Source organism: Mustela erminea, chromosome 1, assembly GCF_009829155.1.
Source record: "Mustela erminea isolate mMusErm1 chromosome 1, mMusErm1.Pri, whole genome shotgun sequence".
Taxonomy (NCBI): domain Eukaryota; kingdom Metazoa; phylum Chordata; class Mammalia; order Carnivora; family Mustelidae; genus Mustela; species Mustela erminea.
The window spans coordinates 123,948,481-123,972,771 of record NC_045614.1 but is presented as its reverse complement, the minus strand read 5'-3'; the positions used below and the strand labels follow the sequence as shown (position 1 = coordinate 123,972,771).

The 24,291-nt window shown below is 36.4% G+C and overlaps 1 protein-coding gene and 1 long non-coding RNA gene across 4 annotated transcripts in view; one reads left to right on the top strand and one right to left on the bottom strand.

The window, feature by feature from the left end:
* SPATA16 (spermatogenesis associated 16) overlaps positions 1 to 24,291 on the bottom strand; it is a 243,516-nt gene that overhangs the window by 178,071 nt on the left and 41,154 nt on the right. The gene's annotated exons all lie outside the window — the stretch shown is intronic.
* On the top strand, positions 1,229 to 23,590 carry LOC116589122. Of its 2 annotated transcripts, none has more exons than XR_004285207.1 (3): positions 1,229 to 1,357; positions 7,415 to 7,469; positions 23,507 to 23,590. It is a non-coding gene; the product is annotated as an uncharacterized LOC116589122 (long non-coding RNA). The 2 variants fall into 2 exon arrangements; XR_004285208.1 differs by having other exon boundaries at positions 7,383 to 7,469.

Here is a 24,291-nt window from a genome sequence, read left to right as displayed (position 1 = left end):
CTGCAAATTTTTAAATAAGATATTTAAAATTTCTTTTGAGATGCCAAACTAGATGTTCATTGCAAGGGTTTTAAATTTCAATAAATACCTTTTTATAGTTCTTTAACACAGTTGAAAGAAGCTCTACACTGTAGAAGAACACCCATTGGTTTTAAATTTTCTATCTTCTTGTTACATGAAAGAGGAATGAATCAGAGAACTCGTCACTTGTAACTTTCCACATGGTGCCACATAGATCTACTAAAGTGTCTCCCTGGGAGAGACAGAGTGTGTGGGGCTAAGAGATGCGGAGAATTATGTTCACACATCAGCAGACTTAAAAGTACCATCAGGGTTTCAGGAGCAATGCTTTTCAGCCAAGTAGGCCACTATGTGACCTCTATTAAATTTATGGGAATTGGAGAAATGAGGTTACTCCCTGGGTGACAAGTTGTTGAATGACAGTAAAAAGTAATTAATCACTCCTACTCCTATTTGTTAAAATAGCTACGCTTCAGTAGCCCCCACCCCCAGGTAGCCTTAAAATAGAGGTGTGGCCATCGTAGGTTTATTCTACTGTATTTCACCTTTATCTGACCAGCCGGCAATGTGCTTATGCTCTGGAACATGTAGATGATACACATTAACCTTCAGAATTTTTTTTCAGGAATACCCCTAAACTCCAGCTATCTGATGTTTAAGGCAGAGCAGAAATATGGTAGGAGTAAAGTGAATTAATACAATAAAACTTCCTTCCTTCTTGCCCCTGCATTTCTGCTCATAAAGATATGATTTTAAAATGAAGATAAGGTTAATAACACGCTTGTTTTAAGGTAATTATTTGTATTGTAAAAATTAATATATTATTACATATAAATTCAGCTCTTTATAATAGTTGTAATAGCTAGCATTTATTGAGTGCTGGTTATACATTTAGCATTGTCCTAAGCTCTTTATACATAGTGTCTAACAGATACTATCCTTTATACATGGTATCTTATTAAATATTATCACTTCCAATTTCAGATGAGAAAATTGGGTTTAAGGGAGGGTACTAACTTACAAGACAGTAAGTTCTAGAGTTATGGTTCAAACCCAGATCTGCTGTCTCACCTAGGTCCTGTGTTCTTAGATGGTATGCTCCTCAGCTAACCATTGTTAGTCACAATCAAATCCTAGAAGGATCACTGTGAATCCCAACAGCTTAACTTAAATAACATTGCTGTTTTATTCATGACTACTTCATTCATCTTCATATATTCAGTAACATATATCTATATTTATGTCCATATCTCACTGGACTACATTAATTCAATAGTAGGACAAGGAGGACAAGCAGGAAAAAAGAGGGACAGGTCAACATTTATTGAGCAATCAGGTAAGAGACTTCCATATACATGAATCATTTCACTCCTACCATCCCCTATTTTATAGGCAGAAGTCGACTAATTCAAGAAGTGGAAGAAGCTAGAACATGTAGAAATGGAAACAAGAAGGACTAGATCAGGTGTGTACATACAAAAGAAAGAAGAGATGCTAAAGGTGCTATGGTGAAAAAAGGAGCACAGTTCTTATCAAGATCACAGGGGTCTTTGTCTGGGGCCCAGTGATGAAGGCCTAGGCAGGCAGCAGTGAGAGTCTGGTGGAACAATGTCAAGCCAGGATTACCAATTCTCTAGGCAAGTGAGTTTCTGGTCTACTCTTTCATCTCCTTTGCTGAATAGCGGTAAAATTAAAATGAATATTGTGAAAACATTTGATAATAATTCGGATTTTGTGGGACCTTTGGTCTTTATATATAAAATGCACATTTCTTTTCCAGTTTATATTCATGTTAATTAAATATTTTTCATGACCTCATTTGGTTTAAGTGGGGAAACGTGAGCAGTCTGAGAGGGTATGTTTTCCTTGGAAATGTTGGAATAACCACATAAAACAAGTAAGATATTTAAAAATTATATGCTTTTGACAGGACAGAGTTTTCAGGAACTTAAGAATTAAGGTACTAACCCCCCACCAAATCCACAAATTTAATGCCCTAAAATATATCACTTGAGTTCACTCCCATGTTCTCTTTCAGTTATCACTGACATAACAGTATTATTTTGGAGCAAACTCCAATGGAGCAGTATATGAGTCAGCAATTGCCATGAAAACACTGCAAAACAAACCACCCCCAAATTCACTGGTGCACAAGAGTATATAATTATTTGTCCACACATCTGCACGTTGACTAAGGTTAGCCAAACCAGGGTGCGTTCAGATAGACTTGGCTCTAGGATGATAATTAATTCCATGTTAACTAGAATTTTTAACAGCAACAGCAATCTTTCCGGCAAGAAAGATTTTTTAAAGAAGAATATCTTGAGGGGTGCTTGGGTGGCTCAGTCAGTTAAGCATCTGCCTTCAGCTCAGGTCATGATCCTGGGGTCCTGGGATCAAGCCCCATGTCCAACACCTTGCTTAGCAGGGAATCTGCTTGTCTGTCCCTCCTGCCCTCTGCTCGTACACATGTGAACTCTCTCCTCTCAAATAAATTTATAAAATCTTAAAAAAGAAAATAAAAAGAACATCTTGAGGGCCTACTTTGTGGAATTCATTTTGGGAACTGCTGTCCTAAGGCAACTTCCATCTTTTTTTTATTTCAAATGGGGCTGACACCTGGTTAATACCCCAATTTTGGGATAAATTTTTCTAAAAAGAATTTGAGGAGTCTACTTATCATTATGAGCACTGAGTAATGCATAGAATTGTTGAATCATGACATTTTATACCCGAGACTAATATAATACTGTATGTTAACTATACCAGAATTAAAATAAAAAATTTAATAAAATTTTTTAAAAAAGAATTTGAGAAGCAGGTTTCACACTTATGTGTAAAAGTTAGTTATATTACTTTTAAATTGGTTAAGTAAAAGTTAGTTATGTTACTTTCAAGTTAATCAAATCCAGGTTTGTCTGTTTTTAAAAATTTCCTTTTTAAACATTTCAGAGATGTTTATGTGCATATTTAAAGTATGCTAGCAATTAATGTTTGTGGATACCAAGAAATTTCTAATTCTAGGCCCACAAAGAATGGAGTTCTGGGGTCATTTAATCCATACTGTTTTGTTAGTTGTTAAATTCTGGTTAGCATTAAAAAATTGAAACTAAAAAAAAAAAAAAATCAGCAATACCAACGGATATTTTCCTTCTTAGAATGCAAGTTTAAATTAACACCTGGATGTTGTGCTATGGAGAATAACACTTTAAAAAAAAAGAACCAACCAACCAACCAACCAACCAACCAACCAACAAATACCCATGAGGCTGGGACAGTTTAAGCTCAGGAGAAAACATTTTTTACACTGAAAATTTTTATGGAATGTTATAAATCTAAAAAAATCATTTCAACAGCTAAGATTTTATAGCCACTCAAGGCTAATAAAAAGTTTGAGGAATGTATTATATTATGTAGATGAGGGTGAATATATTAGTCAATATTGCAACTTTTTAAGAGTTTTCTCTTAAAAACAGGATAAAGGAAAATTATTCATTAATCCTTTAGGTAAAATGTCAGTATGTTTTTTTCATAATCCCTCTCTTATCAATATATCCTAATGTTCAAAGAAAAATTATGTAGTAGAAGATGTTCTGGCAGTAGTGAACCCCCAGCCCTGCAACATGTCAGGGCAATGCATGATCCCCGATTTTAAAAGACAGCAAAATCTTCACACATTTAAAAAGAGGTTTTGAAGAACAGATGAGCAGTTAATCCTATACTATTAAATATTTGAGTGGGGATTTGTAATTTATATAATACTTCTATATCTTATCTTATATTCTCTTCATTGAAGCTCTAAGAAGCAGAGCAGGCAGGTACTGATTCTCATTTTGTGGGTAATCAAACTGAGATTCAGAGAGACCTAGCGACCTGTCCAAGGTTACACAGTTCATCAATAGTTTTAGAAGAAACTAAAAATAATTCTTCTGATTTCAAATTCAGTGCTTTCCCCATATTTGTGCATTTTTTTCTGAAATGTTTTGTTTACAAGGTTTGTTTTTCTGATTCCAAGTATATATAGTTCATATTACAAATTAGACTTTCTCTCTCTCTCTCATGACTTCAATCATGAGAAATGGTAGAAGGGGTGGGAATTTAGAAAAAAAAAATTGTTTTCAAATTTAAATATTTTAGGAGAAAAGAGGCATAAAAACAATGATAAGAAAATCTGAATTCCTGAAATGGAATTTAATGCAATATTTATGGATTTATGCAGAGAAAACTAAGTTTTTATAGTACATGCAAGTCATTCCTCCATACAAGGATAAAACTTTATTTAAAGCACAACTGCTAAAGTTTCAATGTAAAAGCAGGCATGCTGTTTCCCAGAGTTGGTGGTGAAACGTAACAGGAAAGAGTACTTTTGCTGGAGAATTAATCAGGATTTCAAGGGATGTGAGAATAGGTGATAACTTACTTTGATGGCTCTCAGTCCAAGTGTACAAGAAGGGTAAGATTACTTTCTGTCTCAAACTAATACTCTCATATCAGAGCCTCCTAGAGCCTCTATGAAAATGTTCTCCACTTCCAAAAGGGAAAGATTCACCCAGACAAATAGGAAGTGAGTTTCTTTAATGACCTTATTTAGAAAATACAGGTTTTACATAAAGACATCACTTTCCATCTCTTATTTGGCAATATGCCGATGCTAACAGTGGCAGACCCTAGGAGAACATGTCTGAAGGAAAAAAATTATTTCTGCCTCAATATGTTTGCTAATCATATGTGACGGGAAAAACTAAGGAAGAAATGCGATAATTATAACACTTCTATAGTGAATTATATGATAATGTAAGTTAAATTTGTTAATATTACACAGAAATTGCTATTATTCATTGAATTTTTACATATGACATGAATTGTGCCTTTACTTATATTATCATATGAGATGGGTACTAATATTATTTTCACTTCATAGATACAGAACTTAGGCTCAGGCAGTTTAAATAACTTCCTCAAAGTCACAAAGCTATGGTAAAAATTAAACTTGGATTCAGACTCATATAGATCAGAGCCCAGAGGGTATTTTACTTAACCGCTGCATTCTTAAATACTTTGGTATTAAGTACTGACTACTACAGTAGTGGTATTACAGTACTGGTTTCCAGACGGGAAATGTATACATCTTTCTAAAGGAATTCTCTCCTTATCAGTTATAGCCGTTGGTTCACAAATTGGCCCCATACATGGAAGGCAAGGGAAGACTGAAGAAAAAGGGAGACCACTCCAGCTGGTAGGGTAGGTTTAACAAGCAAGGGAACTTACATACAAATCTTGTCTCTGGCAGCCTCAGGATCTCTGCACCTGTCTGCCAGAATCTTAAAAGTTTACATAGAGACCTTAATGGGGTTCAGTCACATATTCAGTCCCGATGGTCTCAAAACGCATTACTCTTTCAAGGCTGCATCCTTGAAACAGCTCTGGTTATGAGAACAGTTTGTAGAATGTACATTCCAAGAATGGGGTGGGAGTCTGGAGCCTCCGATTGCCTGGCTCCAGTTTGTGGGTCAGCTGGAGTTCATATCTCTTGTTGATCTCCTTCAATATGACCAAGTTAAAAGCACAGATGTATTGAGAATAAAGAGTTAAAAACATTATATTTTTAAGATGGGGAATTCCTTGAATAAAAACATGCCAGTTGGTTAAACATGGTTAAAGACTCTACCAACTAAAACATGCCCTAATTCTGATTTTCATTGCTGCCACATCATATTAATCATGGACCGTACCTGAGTGATTCTGATCATGTAAAGTCATTTCAACACTGAAAATAATATTCAAAATAGCACCAGTGCCCAATGACCAGAAAGGAGAGATGATATCAAGTATCCATTTTAACTCAGAGACTTCCCAGTTGTCAGATTTGCACATTATCTTAGTAGCTTTTTACTGCCAAGAAGTGATATCAGAACAAGCCAGATGAATGAGAATTGCTTTTCCCTTAATTAGCATTGCAGATCTTCCTGCAGGCTCCTTGTGAGCCCTAAGGCCATGTCACTGTCCACACACACTCACTGAGCATTTGCATACTCTCTCCAAAGCCCAACCTTTAAGAATGCTGTCCACACTAATCTCCAGTGAGGATGAATAGATGGAAACAGGTCTGTAGGTAAGGAGGAAATCTTCCTGGCATGATTTCCCACCTACTATAGTTACGCTAATTACAAGAACTTGGAAAAGTTTGTGGTACAAACCCATTTAGCAACTCTTGCCTGCACTTGATGCCTAAAAATGTCTACTGTTAATGTCATTTTGAAATGTTGTAGTTTATTAAGAAATTTCTCTAGGTGCCCAAATTTATAAAGTTACTGTCTGAAATATGATACTGTCAAAGAGTGACAGCAAGTTGATTTAGATAGGGCAGAAGTTCAGGTGTGATTCTCTGTATTTCTTGTGAGCTTGACAAGTCACAAATACCTTATGTGCAGTCCTCATTATCACCTGAAATCATTTCTAGGTTCCAGGAGTGCATTACTGACGATAATATGGTGAACTTAAGAAAAACCATGTCCATGATGAGCTCATTTAAAATAAATCAAAAAATTAAAATAAAATAAAACAACCTCCAATCCCCTTCTCCAAAATAAAACCCCATGATCATTGATAAAACAACAATTTTTTTCCTTGTCGGGGTTTACAGAAATTGCATTTCTCATTTTTTTTTAAGCATTAGGGAAGAAAAAATAATGATATTATTATATCTTTTCCACATGAATTTACTCTATCTCTTTTTCTTAAGATTTTAGTCTGGCAAGTTTATCTTTTATTTACTTGGAAATAAAAATTTTCTCTCATCACTTAGTGTTCAGAATCACCTGACATAATTGATATATACCAATTGACTGGTTAATACATATTGAAGCTGTAACTTTCAATCAGTAACATAAAAATGCAAACTAAAATCACTCTTCTGTTCTTCATACTGCTAGTCAATAAAGGTGATAATTTTTCCACCCACTGCATACGTAGCAAATTTTGGCCAGTTTCCTAAACAAAATTATTACTGAAATGTTATTTTTCTAGTTCTTAATTTCTGAAAACGTGAAATTATTATTGACGGTATATGTAATGGAAAACTAGCCTATTGGGATTAGAGCTATTACGGGGTTGCTAGAATTAGCAAATAAAAATACATGACACCTAGTTAAAACTTAATTTTATATAATGAATAGTTGCTTAGTATAATTATGTCCCATGCATTACTTATACTATACTAAACTATATTATATCTTACTATACCATACCACACTGTAACATACCAACTCATGCTATACCCTAAAGTATCCACAACGTTTATCATTGCTGAGTCATGGGATTACTTGAAATTTTAATTTTCTTCCTTTTGATTACCCACTCAGTGTGTGGGGATGTATTCAATATCATTTTCCAGAACAGAAGTTGGGGGAGGACAGAACACAAGCTTTGCCTTTTGGCACTACTCTAAGGTAAGAGATTCCCTGGGCCTAGGCCACGACTCCTTTCACCAGAACCTACTGAGCACACCCTTCAGAAAAGAAGGGCCAAAAAGGAATGGAGAAATTCAGTAGTCAAATATTTAGAGACTGGGCAAAAAAGGTGGAGCGAGCCAGAAAGCAGGTAAGCAAATTGTAGAACTGAACACTTTCCTTCAAGGAGGAGAAACCAAGGATGAGTTTTTCACGCTGAAACTCCAAGACGCTAGGTGATGCCATCTCAGTGCCCTTCACTCATTTGATTGTTCTTTCTGAAACCAACAGTTGTGGGTATAATGGGATGGAGAGAAAGGAAGACCAAGAGTGATGGGAAGTAAAACCTAGTGGAGACCCATAGGGAAGCCATTGTGGAGAATTTCATTATTTTATGAAAATACTATCTTAGAAATGGCTTCTGCTGTCAAAACTAAACTTGATGAATAATGGAAGAATCAGTTTTAGGCAATTTCTGATCTTGCCAAGGCTTTGAATTTAAGTGGCTAGGGCACCACTAGACAAATTCTGAATGGATTTCCTGATTTATGAACTTATAAAAGGATACTGCAGGGAGGATCAAAAGCACATGTCTGAAAGCCCTCCTTCTAGTTAATGTAGGAGAATTCCGCATAAATATGTCTGATGCCAAAAAAATTATCAGGGCTCTAAACTGTTGGGGAGAAATGAATTATATCTTATACTAGCTTGAAATGAGATACTCTCTAAAAAAATGGTACTGTGAGAACAGACAGCATCTAGATACTCAAGTGTTCTGTTGCAAAATTTGAGAAGGTGCCAGAAAGCAACACCAAAGCTGCTGTGATGTCATCTTGTCTTTCCATTAGTTATTGTGTAATAACAATCCTCTATCAAATAGCAAATATTAAAATCTGATCTGGGAATTTCTAGTTTAGAAATACGAGAGAGGAAAACAGAAACAGGGAACAAGAGAATGAATACGCAAACACAGTAGCTAACAGATGCCTGGCAGTGGCCAGGCAAACAACTTTAAAATAGACTTGTATTCTTACTCACATTAAAAATGCCATCTGACTTGTTTATATTCGATTAGCTGCCTGTTTCTCATAGCCAGCCAGGCCAGAACTTTCACCACCACTATCTTCCTATGCCAAGTTCCTGATTATGTGTTAAGACTGGAGGGTGTAGGGAATGCTACTTGCCTCTAGCTGATGCAGATTAAAAACTGAGACATAGGAACCATTCAGGAGAATAATGAGTCACTTCCTGATCTACACATCAGCTCCAGGCAATAGTTGACCAAACAAATACAAAATCATAAAGAGGAAAATAGAGACTCCCACTGAATCTTCAAAGAGCAATATTTGAGATAAATAAAAGTATATTTTAAATAATTTTATAGAGCTCATGCCTTCAAGATTGCGTACAGACCAGCAACAACAATGACAACAAACTAGAACAAATAAAGGAATTTTAAAAATTGGTGGAATGAATGGAAACAGTTTTTCTTACTTAAAACTTCATTAAACCACCAGAAAAAGGAGAAGAAATTAACTTCTGCCAAAGTGAATGGCTAGAAATTTAAGATCCACATTGAATAACTGAATGACGGCTGTACTCTTTGTTTTTTTTTGTTTGTTTGGTTTTTTTTTGTTTTTTAAGATCTTATTTATTTGAGATAGAGTGAGAGAGAGAGAGAGTGTGAGCACAGGTTGGGGGAGCTGTAGGCAGAGGGAGAAGCAGATTCCCCACTGAGCGAGGAGCTCCATGTGGAATTCGATCCTAGGACCCCAGGATCATGACCCGAGCTGAAGGCAGATGCTTAACTGACCAAGTCACCCAGGCACCCTGTAATAGGTGTATTCTTGTCTTTGGTTAAATATAAAGGGAATACTGCCAGTACTTATCATTTAAGTGTGATGTCAGTATTTAGTTCATATAGATATCACTTATTATGTTAGCTATGTTGTAATTATAGAATATTAAGTGTTGAACACAGCTGATTTTTGGATCCAATCAAATGCATTTTTGGCATTTATTAAGATAAGCACATGACTTTCACCTTTAGTCTGTAAATGTAGTAGATTGCGTAAGTCAGATATTCCATGGCTGAGCCTGCTCTGCTGAACTGTGATTTACTCTAACAAGCCTTCTACAACACCCTTATATAAGTTTAGGTCTCCCTATTCGGTGTCCCCATTGCACCTTGTACCAGGCCTGCTCCAACATCAGCAAGGCCCGAGACAAGAATACAATGAAGGCCCCCACAAACCATATGTCTAAATATTTTAAAGCGATAAATCAAGCTAAACAAACAAACCATTAAATAAAAAGCATTCCATTCTCCTACACTGACACATATATATCATCAAAACCAACTGGAAAACTAGGTTCAAATTAGAATTTTCAGAATTTCAGAGTTCTGTTCTAGAATATGCCTCTGGGAAGAATTGGCCCCAGCCCCTTGTCCTCAGTGGCTGTGGCTACTCCTCCTTCCCTTTCCACTCCTGCCTCTATCCAGAACTGCAAAGGGCTTCTGCATGATACACATTGAAACTGTTCACAACCTCCCCTGAGCATTGGTGGACACATAACCACAAACTCTATCTACAGCAGGGTGGATCTAGAGAAGTCTTCTCTGGCCCTAGAAATGGTTTTGAACTGTTTGAGCAGGGAGTTCTGGCATTCTTGCTATTCAGAGGTGGATTAATGGAGGCTGTTGGCTCCAAATGGGCATGTTTGGAATACCCCACAAATGCTTATGGTCTCTTTGCCTGGTGGGGAGGGGCACTGCTGGAGGAGTGCCAGAATGGGGTTCTCTGAAACCAGGGGCCAAGGGCAATGGTCTTTTTGCCTGGGTCTAAGGATAGTAGTAACTTGGGCCGTGTAATCATAACACTCATCATGGTTTATTTTCAGTTCTTTACTCTTTGCTAGACTTTAAACCCCATAAGGGTAGGGATCTTATCTACCGTGTCCACCTTGGATCACCATGGTGCCTGGCATCAATGAGGTATTTATAAATATTTTTGGAATGAAAAAATGGTAGTCATTTTTTAAAAGGGACTATATCTTTGAAAGTATACTTATAATATCTATAAAATTATAATGTTTTAGGGCTTAATTAATAATTTTAATTAAAAGTCAAAATTTTATAGTCTTGAACCTTTTACTACAGAGATATAAAGCTAGAAATAAATAGCATACATATAAATAAAACTCATACATATAGAAACTGAAAACCCATTTTAAATGATAATGGAGAGAAGGGAATATTTTTAAATATGGCAAGATATTTAGGATGAAAATCTGTATGTATATAATATTCTTAATAGCATTTTCTAAAAGAAAGAAAACTGGAAACATTTTAAATCACTACTAATTGGAAAATGGGTATGGTATATCAAATTGATGGAGTACTATTAAGCAAATGACATTATAATAATAAAGATTAATGATAACGTGAAAAATAAGTATAATATAATTTAAGTGAAAAAAGTACAATGTAAAGTGTATATCACATACTTACAATAAATTAAACAAGGTGGGAAAAAAACAGAAAAATGATAACAGTTGTAGCAGAGTGGTAGAATTGAGATTCATATTTTTCTTTAAAAAAATAGTTTAATAACATTATAACAAAGCCTCTGTCCAAATATAAAAAAATAATTTAATACTACTAAATGAAACCACTTAGCTGTGAGTAGATTTTGAGGGCAAAAGTATATTTTTTATAAGTTAATGAGACTGCTTTTAATTAGTTCCTGTTTACTCATGCTCTATGCTTTGATGTAGCTTTATTTAGAAGAGTACATTAACTAAATTTTATACACACACGTGATTATATACAATTATATACACAAAATGAATATGTAATATATTTTTTGATGTTTACCTAGATGAATTTAGACACACTGGAGAAAGATCAGAGGAAGGGAAGTGTATTAAACTTGAAACTTTTCCTTATGAGAACTAAGGACTTTCTAGCCTGGACAAGACCCAGACTGTATTCCATAAATGTATTAGATAGGAAGTACTATCCTGTATAAGACACTACAAACATTCATTCATTCATTCAACAAATGTTTATTAGGAGCTACTATGTTTTAGGAGCCAATGCTAGGTGCTGGGGAAGCAGTGAGTGATGAATGTACTAGACAGGGGACTGACCACAGAAGCTATTATGACATCCTCATGGGAGAGAATATCACCAGAGAATGGAGCATTCAGGAAGGCAGATCATAATGAATTGTTAAACATTTCTCCTAATCAGAGCTGATCACAAATGGACAGACCACCTATGATGAAGCAAATTCCTTTTCAGGTTGCAATAACCCACTGGCAGAGATGATATTTTAAAAAGTAGATATGTAATTGGACTAGATGACTTTTCAACTTTGAGATTCCCTCTATCTCACACCCAAATCACAGACAAGTTCTCCTGAGCAGATCAAAGAAAATTAAGACTACCTCAGCAGAGAATTGTTTTGGACATAGGGAAGAACTACTTTCAGAATAATAGTTCAGGTTGTGACTAGAAGTTAGCAGAAATCCTGAAAGAGGAAGTAAAAATAGACAACTGGTGTGGTACTTTCTCTCTTCCAGAGGCAGGAGGCCATGTCAGATGGTTCCTGTGTTTTTCTCAGCTTAGCTATTGAAACGTTCTTATCCATGGATGGCTGAGAAAACTGGTACCTAATAGGAAGCTTCAGGAAAGAAATGAGAGGCAAGAAAGGCCAAGCAGTTGACAGCTGAAATGGAGAGCATGATTGCCTGTATCAGTGAGAGCTGTCAGTGAAGACAAGAGTAAGAGCCTATATGTTTCTGTAGAAAGTAAGCCAGCAGAGACTCTGCAGAGAGAAGTCTCTGTGATTTGATGGGGCCTGAAGAAATGATGGTGGTCGTCACAGAGAGGGGTGGATTATGATAAGCGTTGTTGAAATGAGAAGTGAGAAGGGTACTAGTGGGAAAATGATGAGCAGGAGGGAAGGGATTCAGACACCATGCAGGGGGAAATGAGAAGGTGACAATAAAATGCCGAAGCATGGCTCCTCCTGGATTGAGCAGCGTGGCTCTTCCTGCATAGCAGGGCCTAAGATGTGGCTGGCTTTGTGAGATCTGCTTGGAGATTTCTGACCTAAGCAGGTCACAAATTGTGGACCATAATCACAATCCTTTTTTCCCCCCAACTGTACTGTTTCCTAAAAGTCTGCTGATAACAGGTGCTGAAGAACTCCTTCAAAGACATTCAAAAACAAAAATAAGACATGATGAAATCCAGATTAAAAAAAAAAAAAAAAAGCTTACACATAAGTTAAAAGGCTTCCACAAACACTGCATCATATCACCTTGGGATCAGAGACAGGATATGTTTTCATCCTTTTTTTGCACATGAAGAAACTGAGGCCTAGAGCTCACAGAGATCTGACAGAGAAAAGCCAGATTTTAAATGCAGGTTTTCCCAGGCAAAGACCCTACCAAAAAGGAGGATTTCAGACCAATATCCCTGATGAATATGGATGCTAAGATTCTCAACAAGATCCTAGCAAACAGGATCCAACAGCACATTAAAAAGATTATCCACCATGACCAGGTGGGATTCATTCCTTGGGCTACAAGGATGGTTCAACATTCGCAAATCAATCAGTGTGATAGAACAAATTAATAAGAAAAGAGAGAAGAACCACATGGTCCTCTCAATTGATGCAGAAAAAGCATTTGACAAAATCCAGCATCCGTTCCTGATTATAACGCTTCAAAGTGTAGGGATAGAAGGAACATTCCTGACCTTCATCAAATCTATCTATGAAAGACCCACAGCAAATATCATCCTTAATGGGAAAAAGCTCGCAGCCTTCCTGTTGAGATCAGGAACACAACAAGGATGCCCACTCTCACCACTCTTGTTCAACATAATATTAGAAGTCCTAGCGACAGCAATCAGACAACAAAGAGAAATAAAAGGTATCCAAATTGGCAATGAAGAAGTCAAACTTTCTCTCTTCACAGATGACATGACTCTTTATATGGAAAACCCAAAAGACTCCACCCCCAAACTACTAGAACTCACAGCAATTCAGTAACGTGGCAGGATACAAAGTCAATGTACAGAAATCAGTTGCTTTATTATACACTAACAATGAAAATACAGAAAGGGAAATTAGAGAATCGATTCCATTTACTATAGCATCAAGAACCATAAGATACCTGGGAATAAACCTAACCAAAGACATAAAGGATCTGTACTTGAGGAACTACAGAACACTCATGAAAGAAATTGAAGACACAAAAAAATGGAAGACCATTCCATGCTCTTGGATCGGAAGAATAAACATTGTTAAAATGTCTATACTGCCTAGAGCAATCTATACTTTTAATGCCATTCCAATCAAAATTCCACTGGTATTCTTCAAAGAGCTGGAGCAAATAATCTAAAAATGTGTATGGAATCAGAAGAGACCTCAAATCGCTAAGGAAATGTTGAAGAACAAAAATAAAACTGGGGGCATCATGTTACCTGATTTCAAGCTTTACTACAAAGCTGTGATCACCAAGACAGCATGGTACTGGCATAAAAACAGACACACAGACCAGTGGAACAGAGTAGAGAGCCCAGATATGGACCCTCAACTCTATGGTCAAATAATCTTCGACAAAACAGGAAAAAATATACAGTGGAAAAAAGACAGTCTCTTCAATAACTGGTGCTGGGAAAACTGGGCAGCTATATGTAGAAGAATGAAACTCGACCATTCTCTTACACTGTACACAAAGATAAACTCAAAATGGATAAAAGACCTCAACGTGAGACAGGAATCCATCAGAATCCTAGAGGAGAACATAGGCAATAATCTCTTCGATATCAGCCACAGCAACTTCTTTCAAGATATGTCTCCAAAGGCAAAGGAAACAAAAGCAAAAATAAACTTTGAGACCTCATCAAAATCAAAAGCTTCTGCACAGCAAAAGAAACAGTCAAGAAAACAAAGAGGGGACGCCTGGGTGGCTCAGTTAGTTAAGCAGCTGCCTTCGGCTCAGGTCATGATCCCAGCGTCCTGGGATGGAGTCCCACATTGGGCTCCTTGCTCAGCAGGGAGCCTGCTTCTCCCTCTGCATCTGCCTGCCATTCTGTCTGCCTGTGCTCTCTCTCCACCCCCCCTCTGATAAATAAATAAAATCTTAAAAAAAAAAAAAAAAGAAAGAAAACAAAGAGGCAACCCACGGAATGGGAGAAGATATTTGCAAATGACAGTACAGACAAAAGGTTGATATCCAGGATCAATAAAGAACTCCTCAAACTCAACACACACAAAACAGACAATCATATCAAAAAATGGGCAGAAGATATGAACAGACACTTCTCCAATGAAGACATACAAAAGGCTATCAGACACATGAAAAAATGTTCATCACTAGCCATCAGGGAGATACAAATTAAAACCACATTGAGATATCACCTTATACCAGTTAGAATGGCCAAAATTAGCAAGACAGGAAACAACATGGGTTGGAGGGGATGTGGAGAAAGGGGAACCCTCTTCCACTGTTGGTGGGAATGTAAGTTGGTGCAGCCACTTTGGAGAACAGTGTGGAGATTCCTCAAGAAATTAAAAATAGAACTTCCCTATGACCCTGCAATTGCACTCCTGGCTATTTACCCCAAAGATACAGATGTAGTGAAAAGAAGGGCCATCTGTACCTCAATGTTTATAGCAGCAATGGCCACAGTCGCCAAACTGTAGAAAGAACCAAGATGCCCTTCAACGGACGAATGGATAAGGAAAATGTGGTCCATATACACTATGGAGTATTATGCCTCCATCAGAAAGGATGAATACCCAACTATTGTAGCAACATGGACGGGACTGGAAGAGATTATGCTGAGTGAAATAAGTCAAGCAGAGAGAGTCAATTATCATATAGTTTCACTTATTTGTGAAGCATAACAAATAGCATGGAGGACATGGGGAGTTAGGAGAAGGGAGTTGGGGGAAATTGGAAGAGGAGGTGAATCATGAGAGACTATGGACTCTGAAAAACAATCTGAGGGGTTTGAAGTGGCGGGGCGGGGTGGTGGGAGGTTGGGGAACCAGGTTGTGGGTATTAGAGAGGGCACGGATTGCATGGAGCACTGGGTGTGGTGCAAAAATAATGAATACTGTTATGCTGAAAATAAATAAAAAATAAATTAAAAAAAAATAAAATGCAGATTTTCATATTACAATTTCTAAATGCCTCCCCTGAATGGCTGCAGCATTCTACCTGTCAAGAAACACTGCTGGTTTGTTGTGCCCCTTGGCAATTTATTAAGTTCTTCTGTCAGGATATTCAAATTGATAAATTTAACATAGGAGCAATGATCTATTACATCACAAAGATATGGTAAAAGTAAAGATGGCACTTTACCTCAGTTTTTCAGAACAGTTAATGAGATTAAAAATTATGAGTGGCAAGATTATAATCACTTCATACGTAGAGTACAAATACAAGCTAGTTGGCTTCTGACCAACAAGATTCTTTTATGAATAAACATTGCCAACTTTCCCTTGGTCTGACAGCATAAATGCTGGTCTCAGGATTATTAGATGGGAGGATATTGACAGTTCACCTATGTATTACCACTTCTGGGGAGAAAAGTTGCTCAAAGAATATGTCTTACTGATATATATCTACTGCTATCACTTCTGCACATAGAGGACAGAATATATTTCTTTTTATTCCTTTTTTCTTTTGACCTACCTCACTTTTATCATGGCATAATTCAATATTTTCCTTGTAGCCTCCTTTGCCCTTAAAACTAGAAACATAGGTAATTAGTAGCTTTAACTTGAGAATGTCAGTAAAAGAAGAAACAGATCCATTAGCAATTTCATAAATGTTGATACTTCTTAATGTCAAATATAATCATTTGTTTAACTGGGTCTCTTTAATTTGTTGCAGCCATTTCTCACTCTCAGAGTAGGTGTGGATTTAATATGTAGAAATGAATTTTTTCAACTTCTGCTTCTTAGTGAAGACTCTCTCCCTGTCACTGTTTTCCTAGAATGACATTTCACATCATGGTCATATTAGTACCTGGTTTTCTTCATGATTACCTGTTTGTATCAGGGCCCTAATTAGTAAATATGCTAATTTTTATTTCTTCATTATGAATTGAGGTCAAGTCGTTTTTTTGTATTGGTCATTTGTTTGTTAAGTTAGCCAAACAGTCAACATGTCTTCATATAGAATTATCTGATGATATTTAGAAAGAACAAAGTATGTACTAGAAAGGTGTTTAAGTACAATGTACAAATAAATGGAGATTGAGTTGAACAAGTAAAGAAGTTGGAAAAAAATGGTATTTCAAAAGTGAAAACCAAATCTTTTAATTTAAAACTGACTGATTTTTAAGATGATTTTCAAAGAACCTAGTTCTATATTCAAGAAGCTATAGACCAGGATATCAAATGTAGAAGCATCATAAGGACACTGAGGAACAAATTTCCAACAGTCTCTCATTTTCTTGTACATTTTACAAATGAGGTAGTAACCAGTCTTTGTTCTAGATTTTCCTTTCAGGATATTGGCATATCAAACAGCTTTCAAAAAGAGAGTCGTGTTTCCTTCTGGGGAAAAAAAGGGGTAAGGCATGCTTATTGCTCATTGTAAATTTTCAGATTCCCTAAGCTTGAAGTTCCTGTCTAGCACTGCAGTCCATGGTGTGTGCAGGGATCCATCAAGTCTCTTTTGTATCACCCCTTTGGGACTTGGGAGATGAGGGGAGCTGACACAAATATGATGATGCTCAAGCAGCTTGCTGTTGCTGTGCCATGGGTTAAGAAACTCCTACATCTGTGACCCAGGAGTCTCAACGTCTTTTCCTGCCATTCATGAACTCTGGCAGGGTATTCTGTAGCTTGCAAGTTGAGTCATATCACATACCTTCACAGTCCTTGACAAGTCAATAGTTAGGAAGAAGCAATTGAGCATGTACAATGTTCTCCGTTACTCAGAGGGTATAGTAGGCAGAATAAAGGCCTTCCAAGGTATCTATATCTATACCCCAGAAACTTTGAGTACATCCTGTAATATGGCAAGGAGGAGTTAAGGTTGCAGATGCAATTAAGGTTGTTAATAATTAAACTGCTTTTTAAAATAAGCAGATTATCCTGGATTATTTGGGTGGACTCAATGTAATCATAAGAGTTCTGGAATTATAGAAGAGGGAGGCAGACGAGTTAATGTCAGAGTTGGGAGAGATTTGAAGATGTTATGGGGTGGATGTGAAGAGGGAGGAAGGGGCCATGAAGTAAGGAATGCAGGCAACCTATAAAAGTTGGAAAAGGCAAGGAAACTGATTCTCCCCTAGAGCTTCTGAAAAGAATGTAGCTCTGTGGATGATCTGATTTTAGTCCAGTGAGGCTCATTCAGTCAGTGAGACTAAGATTTAAAAAATTGTGTTAAGTCACTAAAGTTGTAGTAATTTTTTACAGCAATCATAGAATGCTAATACAGAGGAGAAAGTGTTAAACATTTCTGACATGGAGTTTTAGGGTTTTTTCCCTCCCTGCCTGCCTAGCTTATGCTCATTCTCTAAGCCTCAGTTTAAATGTTCTGTATTTCTAAGAAGAGTTCCCTGTTCTTTCTGAAGTAGCCCCTTCCTGTTATTTTCTAATTTGGCACTATGTTTTTGTAGCACTTTCTATAAATTACAATTAAAAATCAGGTTTTGTTATAATTTTTCTGCAGCTATGTATATCTTAAATTAAGATAGACAATTAATAGCCTTTGTCTGTCTTTTTTGTTCACAGTCTGTCCTTCATTCTAAGACCATATATAATGTGTATATATATATATACACACACACACATATATAAAATATATATATATGCGCACGCATGTGTGTGTATATATATATTTATATATATATAAAAAATATATATTTATATTCCCATATCAATGACCCCAAAGATACTGATAGTCCTCCTATAGATTCTTGCATGACAATTTCCTTTTAAAGCAGAGTATTAATAAAAAGACTCTCTCTTCTCATGGTCAGTATTATTTGAAATTAGTAAATGTAAGCTAGCTAAATGAATTCCATTTCTCTTCACACCCTGGCTCCTACAAAGCACAGACTACCACTTTGTGTATTTGGAGGCCAGAGAACACAAAATAGACTTTCATGATTTACTCTATTTCTTCTTTCCTATCTTACTCCCTGGCCAGTTCCCTGTCTGATTCACTTTTTGACTTGTGTTCCTTTGTTCTTGTTTTAACTATGTTTCTTTGTATAGTATACCAACACAAATACTTTCTGGGGAAAAAAAAAAGAAAAAGAAAATTGAAGTACTAACTGGCTCAATCAATCACTGATGTATTCAGGCCCCAGTGTAGGAGTTTTCACAATTGCTAGACTTCTACACTCTTTCCTTTAGGCTTTGTCTGATTTTCTCACAGTAAGAATAACATCCAAGGTCATCTTCCCACTGTGTAGTTTACCTGGCAACTATTTAAATAAATGAATCATGAATGTTTAAAGCCAAATCCCTTCTTGGACATATACTCCCTATGTAATGTTTCAAAAAGGAAAGTAATTTTGAGCTAAAGGGGAATTGTAAGTATATGGTTGTGAATGTTCAGTAAATGACCATAAAGGACAGACATGTATTTCCCAGCAGGTGCATGCTAAAATGTACAAGGACAGTTTCCACTATGAAATGCTACTAGAAATATTAGAATTATGTCTAGTTACAAGGTATTTTAAAGGAATTTGAATGAATCTATATCTTCATCTCCAGTTACAAAGAGTACAAATAAGAAGAATGTGAGCTCTTCCATTAGATCATAGATTAATACAAACAGTATGAGGCTTAATGAGTTTAATTTTAATATCAAACCCCATTTTTCATGAGGTGGGGGTTGGAAGAAAAAATAGGGAAGGAATAAGCTTCTTCCAAAAGTATGTGATGGATGGTCTACATGGGGGGAGTAATAGGCCCTCCGTAGTAGCCTCAGAACAGCTCTGTTTTATCTTTCTAAATTATTCGACATTCCTGTTAAGACCCTGATTGCAGGTATCTGTTCAAATTAACATGTACCTTTTTTATGATTGTTCAGTGATTTGGCTATGTTGATTTTTAAATATTTTGAATATCATTCATCGTTCTATATAAGATTTTTTTTTAAAGATTTATTTATTTATTTATTGGACAGAGAGATCACAAGTAGACAGAGAGGCAGGCAGAGAGAGAGAGAGAGAGAGAGAAAGAAGCAGACTCCCTGCTGAGCAGAGAGCCCGACGTGGGACTCGATCCCAGGACCCCGAGATCATGACCTGAGCCGAAGGCAGCGGCTTAACCCACTGAGCCACCCAGGCGTCCCTCTATATAAGATTTTATTTCGAAAAAGGACTCCATTGCTAAGCAGGCAGTACTGCACAGTGGTTATAGTTACTGTGTGTTTGGAATCACTAGACCTAAGTTCAAGCTACAACTCTGCTGCTTACTAGATGGTTGATCTTAAGCAACTTAGTTGACTTTCCACAGTCCTGGTTTCCTTACTTGCCAAATGGGGCTAATGATTGTCCTACTTCTTTGGGTGGTTGTGAGAATTGAAGGTGGTGTATGTAGTCAGTGAACTGCTGGCACACACTAACCACTTAATAAATGCTGACTTAAACACACAAACAATAAAGCAAGTCAGTTAAGACCATACCTCTCAGTATTTAAATGGAAGCAATTTTGGGACAATAAAGAAACTATTCTTTTTTTGTTTTGTTTTGTTTCTGGGTATGAAGTGGAGAAATATTTCATTTCTTTACATGTTAGAGATGAAGAATGAATAAAAGAATTTTAAAACCTAGTATATACCTATAATCCATAAATTTCAGATTTTTAAAAAAAATTATTACAGGAGGCAATTCGTACTCAAAGTTCAACATTGGTCTTTTTTTTTTAATTTTTAAATTAACATATAATGTATTATTTGCTTCAGGATACAAGTTTGTGATTCATCAGTCTTACACAATACACAGTGCTCACGGCATTGGTCTTCTGATGTCATGGAAGAAAATAGTCTTTCTATCAAATCACTGCCACCAGTCAGAGAGAATTCCAAGTTGAGTATCATGATTAACTTAGACATTATTGACAGTCTTTATATTCTTATTCTAGAGTAAATATATAGTAGGAGGAATCACATTATTTTCCTACTTGAATCAATGATTTGTACCAGACACTACTTAAAGTGGAACCAACAAAATCTAACAAGAAATAAGTCACCCAGAATTAATAAACTGTCCTACCATTCGTTACCTATAAAACACATTATTAGATAAATATTCCAGGTGCGCTCTACATTGAACTAAATATTAACCTCTTCCACATTTATTTTTCCTCTAAGTATTATCTAGGAGCAGTGACAACTTTAGACTTGGTTCATTAGAAACAACCTCAAAATCTAAAATGTAACAATCTCAAGTAATAAACAATTCCTAAATTGCCAAAGATTTTACAATCTCCAAATATAAGAAAAATATAATGCTTTATACAAGAACCTTACTACTAATAAAGAGCTTTCTAATTTTTATAGACTAGGAATATATTTTTTTCTAGTTGTATACTGCCTAACTACTATCCTGTTTCTTGAAAACATGAGATTGCACTTTGTTTTAGAGACATTTACCTCACATTGTAAGCAATGGCCACTGAGGTCAGCATTGGCACTACTAAAGGATGGTAATTGGGTTCTAATGCAAGTTTATACCCAACACAAGTTAAAAGGAAATCACTTTCTTCTACTCTGCAAAGAATTACCAGAATTATGTAAGAGAAAACTTACTTGCCCAAAGGAACTTTTCAAATTTGTTTTGAATTTAAAATACTGCATCTAAGACAAACACCAACAACCCAGGTATACAAACACAGAAGTGGAAACACAGAAGAACAAATGCAAATGATTCTTAAACATATGAAAAGATTCTCAACTCATACATCCTATGAAAAATGCAAATTCATCTTACACACTGATTTTTTTAATGTATTATTTTGGAAAAAATAAAATTTGGTAACACACTAGTTTGGTTAGAATAAATGAAAAGAGGTCTCATACACAGCTGTAGGTGTCTAATCTGGCAATATTAATTGAAGTTTCAAATATGCCAACTTTTGGATTCTAACTCAAGGAATATGTCCTGTAGACATGCCTGCATTAATGTAAAATGACATGTGTGTAAGGTTGTTAACTACAACACCATTTCTAAGAGCAAAACACTATTTAATTGTAGCACTATTTCTAAGAAGAAAACACTGGAAACAACCCATATGTTCATCAATGGTGAATATATGTCTTCAATATAATGGAATATTATGGCATGATAAAGAGGAGGAAATATGTATACACTGATTTGGACAAGGCTCTAAGAATTTAGTAAAAGGTTCAGAAAGAACACTATGTACTATCAAATTTCTTATATTTATTAACTTAAATGATAAACAGTGGTTGCCCATGTAGATGGAAATTGGGTGGCTGGAGGATAAGAGTGGAAAGGAGACTTTTTGCTACGTACTATTTTTCTACCTCTTTAATTTTGATCTGTACAAACATATTTACCTACCCCCAAAAAACAGTGAAAAAATTCAAAATATATAAACAAATGCACTGAGCGGTCCAGGACACCTCTCAGTTGTGATAGTCATGCTGTGTGTGGGTGAGCAGCTGACTGGTCTGAGGATCCCATTGTGCATGTTACTGTCATCAGGATGTACTTAAGTGGAGGTCAAAAACCTGTCATAACCACCTACACCTCTCTCCAGCATCAGCTAAGCTTTTGGCATTCATTTTCATTTTTTCATACTCTTCCTTTGACAGACTAAATTAACAAGTGGCAGTGGCAGCAACCGAGGGATGCCTTAAATGGACATTCTTACATGTAAGATCATGTTCTCTGGATGCCCCCTCCAAGAACCCTGCCTAAATCCATCACTTAGCAGCTGGGACCTGCTTTAGAATGCACCTTTAGTGTTCATGCCACTAAAGGGGAGAGAAGTATATAATAACTCAATTCTAAAGTGTCTGTGAGGACAACTCTCTGCTGGAGCCAGAAATGCTGAGCAGGGCCTTTGGTGTCAGTGATGGCTTCCTGTACTCAGAGATGACATAGGTCCCTGGTGTTAGAGAGCATAATATTTTACTTACTTCTTTTGCTTAAGTGGATACTTGATTGCTGCTCCCATAACCCATATAAATGATAGGACACTCTGTTCATTACTAACTTGAGATTAGTATCAGGGCTGAGCTACTTTAGCTACTTTGGGTATCTTTTTCCAGTCCCTTGCTGAGAGAAATTTTAAAGTTATAAAATGGTTAAAATAAAAACAAAAGAACCAACTGGTGTGAAGTTGCCAGCTTTTGACATTCACACCTTATGATAGCAGTGGAAAGTGTGAATAGTTTTTTTTTTCTCCACTATTTTAAAAATTTATTTATTTATTTATTTTTTCAACATTCTGTTTGACATTTTAAAACATTTATTTGTTGTGCTTAAAAGTGTACATGCCAACACATAGTGCTCACCCTATCTCAAAGCCAGTGCTCTCGGAAACATCCCAAATAGAGGATAATAAAAGCACAGAGCGTGCACACACACACGTGAATACACACACACAGTGTGTTAATAAAGTCACTGAGAATTCTTATTTATCAATATTTAAATTAATTTTTTAAACACTCAAGGTAAATTAGCATGACCCTTTCATTAAAATGATGTGCTTACCACTATATGTATTAATATGTTTCCTCTAAGTAGTCATAAACAATTACTCAGCAATATTTCAAATATCAAAAACAAGAGAAAAATTCAATAAATATAGATGAGCATGCCAAAATATACAAATAACCCTACTGACTAAGTTTAAAGGTATATTATAAAAGCAATTTATCATGGTAGCAGTTCATATAATTCTAATAACTCTTACTGTTTTTTGATTAGTGCTGTACATCCATAAGGAAAAAGGACACTGGAGAGGTACAAGTAACAAAAACATTTTTCTTACACTTTTCTTCTCCTTCAGACTAAGGCTTGCTGAACTTTCCAAGAAGACTGAGCACAAATTGATTATTATGGACCTTCACCTGGGTTAGATCGCTGACCAGGAGAAAGGAAGGGTAGGATAATTAGTACTTGCTGTCCTAAGCATGTTTCAACCCTTTTTGAATGAGACACTCCCCATGTTTCATTCCAGTGGTGGTCTGTGGTTTCCCCTTTGAAACCTGTCCTCCCACTGCTGCCCACTCTCATTCATGTACATGATTCCTCCCATTGTAAACAAATTACACCATACCCTTAATCAAGAGGTTGAATGTTCTTCCACATTCTTCAACTTAAGCCAGGTCCTCTAAGGAGCCCAACCTCAACCCACCCTCCAGCCTCTGTCACATAGAGGGTTTGTCCTTCCTGTTCCCTTAGCTCAGCATCCCAGAATACGGTGTCATCTAGCTGTTCTATCCTCTCCAATTCTGTCATCTACCAACTCCTGCTTATTTCCTCACATTTACTAAGAGTTTATACCTGGATTATGGTTCCTCTTCATTCTTTGTCCTGATGTCACCTAAGTGACATTCAGCTGTAGATGACATCTAATATGCTTGTCTTTTGCTTATTTATAAGTCCCCAACTCCTCATTTCTTTTAATTTAACAACACAATCCAATGGAAGTTAGCTTCTCAAATCTTATACTCCAGTACTTCTCCTTGACTAAACCTCCTAGCTGTTCAGTTCTTTCACTCCCTTGTCCCAAATGCCCTTCCCTTAGCCATCAGTCCCTGCAGCAGTGCACACACTCTCAGTCTGAGAGCT